Source organism: Notamacropus eugenii, chromosome 6 (assembly GCF_028372415.1).
Source record: "Notamacropus eugenii isolate mMacEug1 chromosome 6, mMacEug1.pri_v2, whole genome shotgun sequence".
NCBI classification, from domain to species: Eukaryota; Metazoa; Chordata; class Mammalia; order Diprotodontia; family Macropodidae; genus Notamacropus; species Notamacropus eugenii.
In genome coordinates, this window is record NC_092877.1 from 347,815,892 (window position 1) to 347,823,179 (window position 7,288).

Sequence of the window (7,288 nt, forward strand, 5' to 3'; positions counted from 1 at the left end):
TCGTGAGTTCGAATCCGACCTCAGACGCTTCCTAGCTGGGTGACCCTAGGCAAGTGACCTCACCCAGTTTGACCCAGTTTCCTCATCTGTAAAATGAGCTGGAGAAGGAAATGGCAAACCACTTCCAAGGAAACCCCAAATGGGGTCACAAAGAGTCCAACAAAACTCATATCCACATGCATGTGTCTGCATAAATGAATATTTCAATCAGTCTCCAAATCTTTCTTGCAAAAGAGCCTTCTGCCGTTTCCATCTCCAGCTCATCTTACAGATGAGGAAACTGAGGCAAACAGGATTAAGTGACTCTCCCAGATTTGAACTCAGGAAGGCTTGCTGACCCCAGGCTGGCCTAGATGTATAAATGGCTTCAGAAAGCGGTGAAGCATCACAACTGTGTTAGACCCCCTTGGGGTCCCTTATTCTTATTATTAATAACTGATTATTAATAATCATTAATGTCCTATGCTTGGGATGTTACTGAGTGTAGAGGGAGGAAAAGGGTCTTCTCTGTACAAAAATATTCCTAACACAACATTCGGTCATGGCTAAAAAACCAAGGGAAAACCAACTGTCCCGTTCACCAGGGCTACTAGAACACAGGGCGTCTGGTGTGATACAGTAACCCAGAGATGGCCTCTGACGTCACACCAGCGCTCTCCGAGCATGCTCAGTCCTAACCTGGCGCCCATCCAGCCCCCACCACGTGACGAGCTGCCTTCTCTGATTGGCTGCCTTCAGTTTTAAACCAGGTGAGGTCTGGGGTCTCATTGCAGAAGAGGGAAATACAGGCAGCCAATCAGAGGAGGCTCTCCCACCCACGTGGTTGACAAACTTGGCCCACTCCAAAGCCCCCCTCCAGGCCAGCTCCCTTTGAAAGCTGGGCATGTGCACCCCCTCCCAAAGAGAAAAAAGAGGAAAAACCAATCCACACAGCCCCTCCCCCCACGAGACCACCCCCCCAGCTTTTGTCATCTTGGCCAGCTTGCTGGGACTGAGGACAAACCTCAAAGTGGTCTTGACTGGCCTGTCTCAGATCTTCAGTGATTGGAAACATCCTTTCACACACTGGTTAATAGTTCTCAATTCTCTTCTGAACTATTTGTCCATCCCATGGAGGCTGAATGCAGGCAGAAGAACACTTATTTTTAATTATTTTTTTTCCTGTTTTTTTCCCCTTTCTGGTCTGTGTCTTCTTTCACGACATGACTAATATGGTAATATATTTTGCATGACTGAACATACATAACCCAGATTAAATTGCTTACTGTCTAAGGGAGGGGGTAGATAAGGAAGGGACAGAAAAATTTGGAATTCAAAAATATTTTTAAATGAATGTTAATAATTGTCTTTACACGTGTACCTGGGGGGAGATGATAAAATATTATTAAGAAAACAAAGAACTATATGTTCATATCCTTGGAATACCGAAACTAGTGTTAACTGTAGGGATGAAACCATCCCATTAACTAGATAGTAGCCTATTTTAGAGTCAAAGTACTAAAAGGCATTGGAATGGACCAGAATCCAGTAGGCTGGGAAAATTTAGCCATGTCCAGGGATCATCTATAAATTATTGAGAAGGGGAATTCTAGAAATTGAAATGAATATGAACTGTAACTAACCCTTACTGAGAAGGGACTACCTGGGACAGGGGCAAGGAAAAAGTTTAACTTTTGCCTTGGTCAAATGTTTTGTCTACACCTCACTTTAATCAGAGAAAGATCTTTCCAGCTCTGAAGGGCACAGAGAATTTTGAACTCTTTTTTTGTTCTTTCAGGCCCCAAGGTTTAGAAAGGGCTTGAAGCTTTCAAGACAGAATTATGTTTCCTGAGAAAGGAGACAAGCATTTATTAAGCACCTACTATGTGCCAGGCAGTGATAAGCATTTTAGAAATATCTCATTTGATCCTCACAACACCTTGAGAAGTAGGTGCTATTATTATCCCCATTTTACTGTTGAGGAAACTGAGATTATAACTTGCCTAGAGTAATACAGTTAAGTGTCCGAGTTTGGATTTGAACTCAGATCTTCCAGACTCCAGGCCCAGTGGACTATCCACTCTGCTGCCTGGCTGAATTCAGGGACTATTTCATTTTTGCCTTGGTAGCCTCAGCATCTAGCACTCAGCCTTGTACAGAGTCACCACCTAATAAATGTTCCTTTGTTGGACTGAATTGATTTGAATTAAATTAAGTGACTCCTCCTTAGTAAAGTGAATGCTCTGGTACTTCCTACCAAGTTAGAAAGGCTTTGAGCATATGTCTGGCTCCATATGCTTGTCTATGGTTTGAGGATCAGCTTAACAAATTTTAGAGAAACTCATTATCAGAAGGATTGAACACTGAGTAATGAATTTTTTGGGAACAGCTATTCATTGAGACTGTCTGCTGAGATTTGCAAGTGTTGCAGTCTGTATTAGTTGTGGGAGCACCCACACTAATAAAGCTCATTAGCCTTAAATCATCAATGTCATTATCTTCTTCTTCTTCTTCATCATCATCATCACTACACGGTTGTCTTCAGGTTTTCATTATTCTATACTCAGGCCTACTCCTCCTACCCAAGGATCCTGGCATTTCACCTTATCTTTCCTAGACCCAGACCCACCCACTCCCAACTTTTTCCTCTTGCTTTCATCCTCTCTTTCCCTACTTTCTAATTCCCTTGCTGAAAAAAATAAGCCAATCAACACTGCCATTCCTAGAATTGACTTTTCAGTCCGTTGCCTTGTGACTTCAGTCATCATCTCTCACACTTCCCTGCCCCAAACACTACTCCTAAGCTGCTTGCTACTTTCCTCTGGGGTTTTGGTCTTACCATTAAAATATAAGTACTTTGAAAGCAGGAACTGTTTTGCTTGCTGATATATCCACAGTGCTTGGCACATAGGTGACTAATTAATGTTCATTTATTTGTTCTTTGCACAGAGTTCTGTTTCTCTTTTTCAATATTATTATCAGTGAATTCAGTAAAGAGCCATGGTTAATTTTGCATGTAATAGTACTCTGGGAAGCATAACTATGTTCTGGGAAACAGAACCAAAATCCTGTAGCGACAATGCAATATTCACAGCACCCACTGCTGCCATGAATATCATGGCATAATTCAGAATTGCGAAAACCACAGACTCTCCATATGGAAAGCAGAACCAAAACATATATTCAGACCCAAATCCATCACAGCATCAAAAATCTATACACAATAACAGTGCAGAGGACAAGACCATCCCCAGGCCTTTCCCTGGCTAGGCTTCCCTCAAACCAGGTCCATTATACTCCTCACAAGAAGGGTCTCTTAAACAAAGTCACAAGCAATCACAAAATCACTCACACTACCCAGGAGCCTGCATCCTTCCTAGCTCTGACTGATCTCGAGATTAATTTCCTCTTAGCTCTGCCTCTTCCTGCTCCACTCATTCAACAACTTCCTATCACAGGCTCCATGTGACTTAATGGGCTTATTAATGAATAGGAAAGATTTTCCAATTCAAATTGCCATTACACTTGGCCCCAAGATCTTTCATATTTATTACATAGGTTGGTGGCGCAACAGGTGTCAACAGAACTTTACCACAATATAACAGGGATCACACAAAATGAGCATATAAAACAACATCTTAGAGTGGAGTTTGAGCACAAGCACCCCATTATTCCCCCCTCAAACAAAATGGAGCCCAAAATCTTGGAGTAAGGGGTGAAGCTCTCTTCTTCCGTAGCTACTTCCTGCTGAGATTGAATGTAGAGCTATCCCTGCCCCAACAGGTCCCATTTGAGAGATCATTCCTTTAGCTGGCATCCTGAGTTTGGTCAACTTCAAATCCAGAGATGACGCAGCACAGTCATGGATAGGGCATGACATCCAGCTTAAGAGATCAGGCACCTGCAGATGGAGGGTATTAAGCTTGCAGAAAACAAATAGACAAAAAGCCAAAAAGAAACAAGGAGACAATCACCAGAAGCAGGGTGCATATAAGGTCACTTGTGCTTCTGGTGTCCATGAACCCATTTTCATAGTCTCATTCATTATTGTTTATTGTTTCCCAATTTGCAATCTCAGGGTTATCATTCTGACTAGAGGGACACCCTCTTTATTCTGAGCTGGGGCTTGGCCAACCTTCCATTCTTTCTGCAGGTGTGATGAACCTGGACACAATGCTTCAGAATAATCTGCACGGGCAGTTCCTACCTCTCTGCTCAGTCTAAAATTAAGCCTCTTTCCTCAATACATTTTATATAGTTCATTAGTTGGAATGCCATCTATTCTTCCAAAATCTACCCCTGCTCTCAAGAGAGGAGCAAACAACTCTTTTCTTGCCAATCCACTCTGACCCTGAATCCACTGGCTATTCATTCTTTTCTCTCAAGGAAATTTATCTTTTTCACTAATTCTCACCATCCAAGGTAACAATGATTCTCCCATCTTTTGGATGAACCAACTTAAAACATCTGTGATCTGCTGCTGAGCAGAATCCTCAATTACCTCCCCAAACACTGTGGGGGCCCCTGATTCCCCTCCTTCCTTCTTAGTACTGGCCAAACCTCAGCCTCCTCACTTGTTTCATTCTCCTCCCACCCAACCTCTTAGCTCGTGTTTAGGCCCCCGAATCAAGTCAAGCTTGTGCAAGGGCTGCATTCACTTTTCTGTTGTTAACTTTTGGCCTTCTGTGAGACAAACCAACAACAGCCCTCTCTTCGATCACCCTAAACTCCAGCTTCTTCTCCCAAAGGACAACTGAACACTGTAGGACAAAAAGCCTCTCCTGCAAATCAACCAACTCCCTTTCCATCTGAGCCTTCTTCTCCAGCAGCCCATCTCCACATTTACATAGAACTCGATAGCCTGTTAGCTTGGTCCAGCCTCTCCTACACACCCCTGCCATTTCTTTCCCTGGTTCTATTGTTATTTCCTGCAAACATCTTTCCAAATCTCTGGGTTCTCCCTTCTGTAGCCTCAGTTCCCAGTTTTCACAAAGCCCTGTGCCTTTAGCCCATTTGTTCTAGGGAGGAACAAAAATCCTCCTACTGTGGGATGTTCATTTCTTCCTCTGTCTCCTCTGCCTTTCTGTCTCCAAATAGAGGTCTGATAATTCACAATCCCATCCTCATCACCATTTGCAGTGCCAATGCAATATTCACAGCATCTACTGCAGCCATGAATGTCATGGTACAATTCAGAATCATAAAATGCCACAGACTCTTCACATGGAAAGCAGAATCAAAGCATTTATTCAGACTCAAATCCATCACAGCACCAAAAATCTACACACAATAACAATGGAGAGGACAACACCATCCTCAAGCCTTCTCCCTGCTCGGCTTCCCACAAACCACACCTATTACACTCCTCACAAGCAGGTTCTTTTAAACAAAATCACTATCACAAAATCACTCATGCTACCCAGGAGCCTGCATCCTTCCTAGCTCTGACTGCTCTCAAGACTAACTTCCTTTCAGCTCTGCTCTAGCTCTGCCTCTTCCTGCTCCATCTATTCAGCAAACTCCTCCCACTGATGAGGGCTGGAAGAGGGAGGGGGGTAAGACCCCCACAAAGACAGGAGTACCAGGTCCAGGTCACCTGGAAGGAATTCGCGGACTCAAGCATTGTTGAGGTCAAGGTAAAGATTTATTATGCTTTTCAGCAGGCAAAAGTTCTTAGGGAACCTGCAACCTTAGAGGGGTATAGGTAAAATTTATATAGGATATTCCACAGTAAAACATGTGCCAAATATGCTAACTAGGTGTTTTGGGGTGGGATTAGGGAGTGGGCAAGGAGAGGTCAGTTCTTAAAGGAATATGCACTTTTGGTATCTACTGCATGGATATTTTACCCAGAGTTCATCAGGAAATAGCCCAAAGGATGGATCACCTGGAGGTATGGTTTTAGGCCTAAAACGTCACTAAGTCAAGCAACGATCAGGGCTGGCTCAGAAATACCAAGTTGCTCTCATCAATGTCTTGTTAGACGAGATAAATGTAAGGGAGCATGTCTAAGTCTAGGATACATATGATTGGTCAGTGAGTAGTAATTGCTGTTATGATCCAGTGCACAGTCAGTTCAGCCAGTACACAGCTGGTTCAGACTAATAAGCTCTATAGATGCAGCTGGTTCCTGTAGCAGGGAGATAACAGTTGTTGCTGGGGCAGGCTGTGTCCTTGGGCTGGAGAGAAACTGCCTGACATAGTATTTTGAGACTAGGGAGAAATGTGATTTTTAAAGAGAAATGTGATTTTAGAATTAGGGCCCAAGCACATGCGCTCCAGCACCACATCACCACCACAGGCTCCATGTGACTTAATGGGCCTATTAATGAATAGGAAAGATTTACCAATTCACATTACCATTACAGACCCACAAAGAGCTAAATAGACTAGCATGATAGATTAAAACTTGCCTCTTTTTGTATCTCCAGTGCCTGTGTGTCTGACACATAGTTGATGCTTAAAAAATATCTATTTTGATAGACATTTCATTGAGTTGCAATGACTTTTAGCTACTGCACAGTCCATCAATCTTTGGTCTCATCCTTGGATTACAGGCATTTGGTCTACAGTCTCTTTCCAGACTTAACTAAAATCTTTCCATTTAGTCTGTGCTACACTTTTTATTTTATTCTTGTAGAATTTAAGAATCCAGAGTATCCTGCATGTCATCCTGAGGAATGAGTAATAAAAAAATATACGTAAGCTGGATCATCTTCACAGTAGCACAAATGTGTAACGTCTATTATTTTTGAACAAATCATGGGAGCATCTTTTCTCATCTGGCTGTATTTCTTTATCTCACTTGCTCTCTAGCCCCTCCCAAGTCTTCTGCAGAGCTGTGTTTGAGCTCCTCAGAGTAATAATACTTCATACAGGTTTTTTTTTTTCTTAAAAGAATTCAGACTATCTGAATTATGTTGCCTTCCCCATTCCAACAATGGATACTAATGCAGGGCATTTCTTATTGTTAAAATGGGCGAATAATTGCACATCTATATGTATAGTAAAGACAATTTAACATTGTAGAGTGCTGTTCACAATGCCAGGCTGATTTTCAGTTATTTGTAGCTGAAAACCCATGCGCTGAATCGTAACTCATCATTGCTTCTAACTAGCAGAGGCATCGGAATTAGTCATTTTGATTGTGTATGTTGGTGGTAGAAAATTATATGTGTGGGATCATCACCTTCTGAAATGAATGGGAGAAGATGTTTATAAAAGTACAGAACAAAACTACAAAATGAAATTACAAAGAAATTGAAAGCTTCAGTACCTGAATTAATATAATTTCTTTAGTAGGATCTAA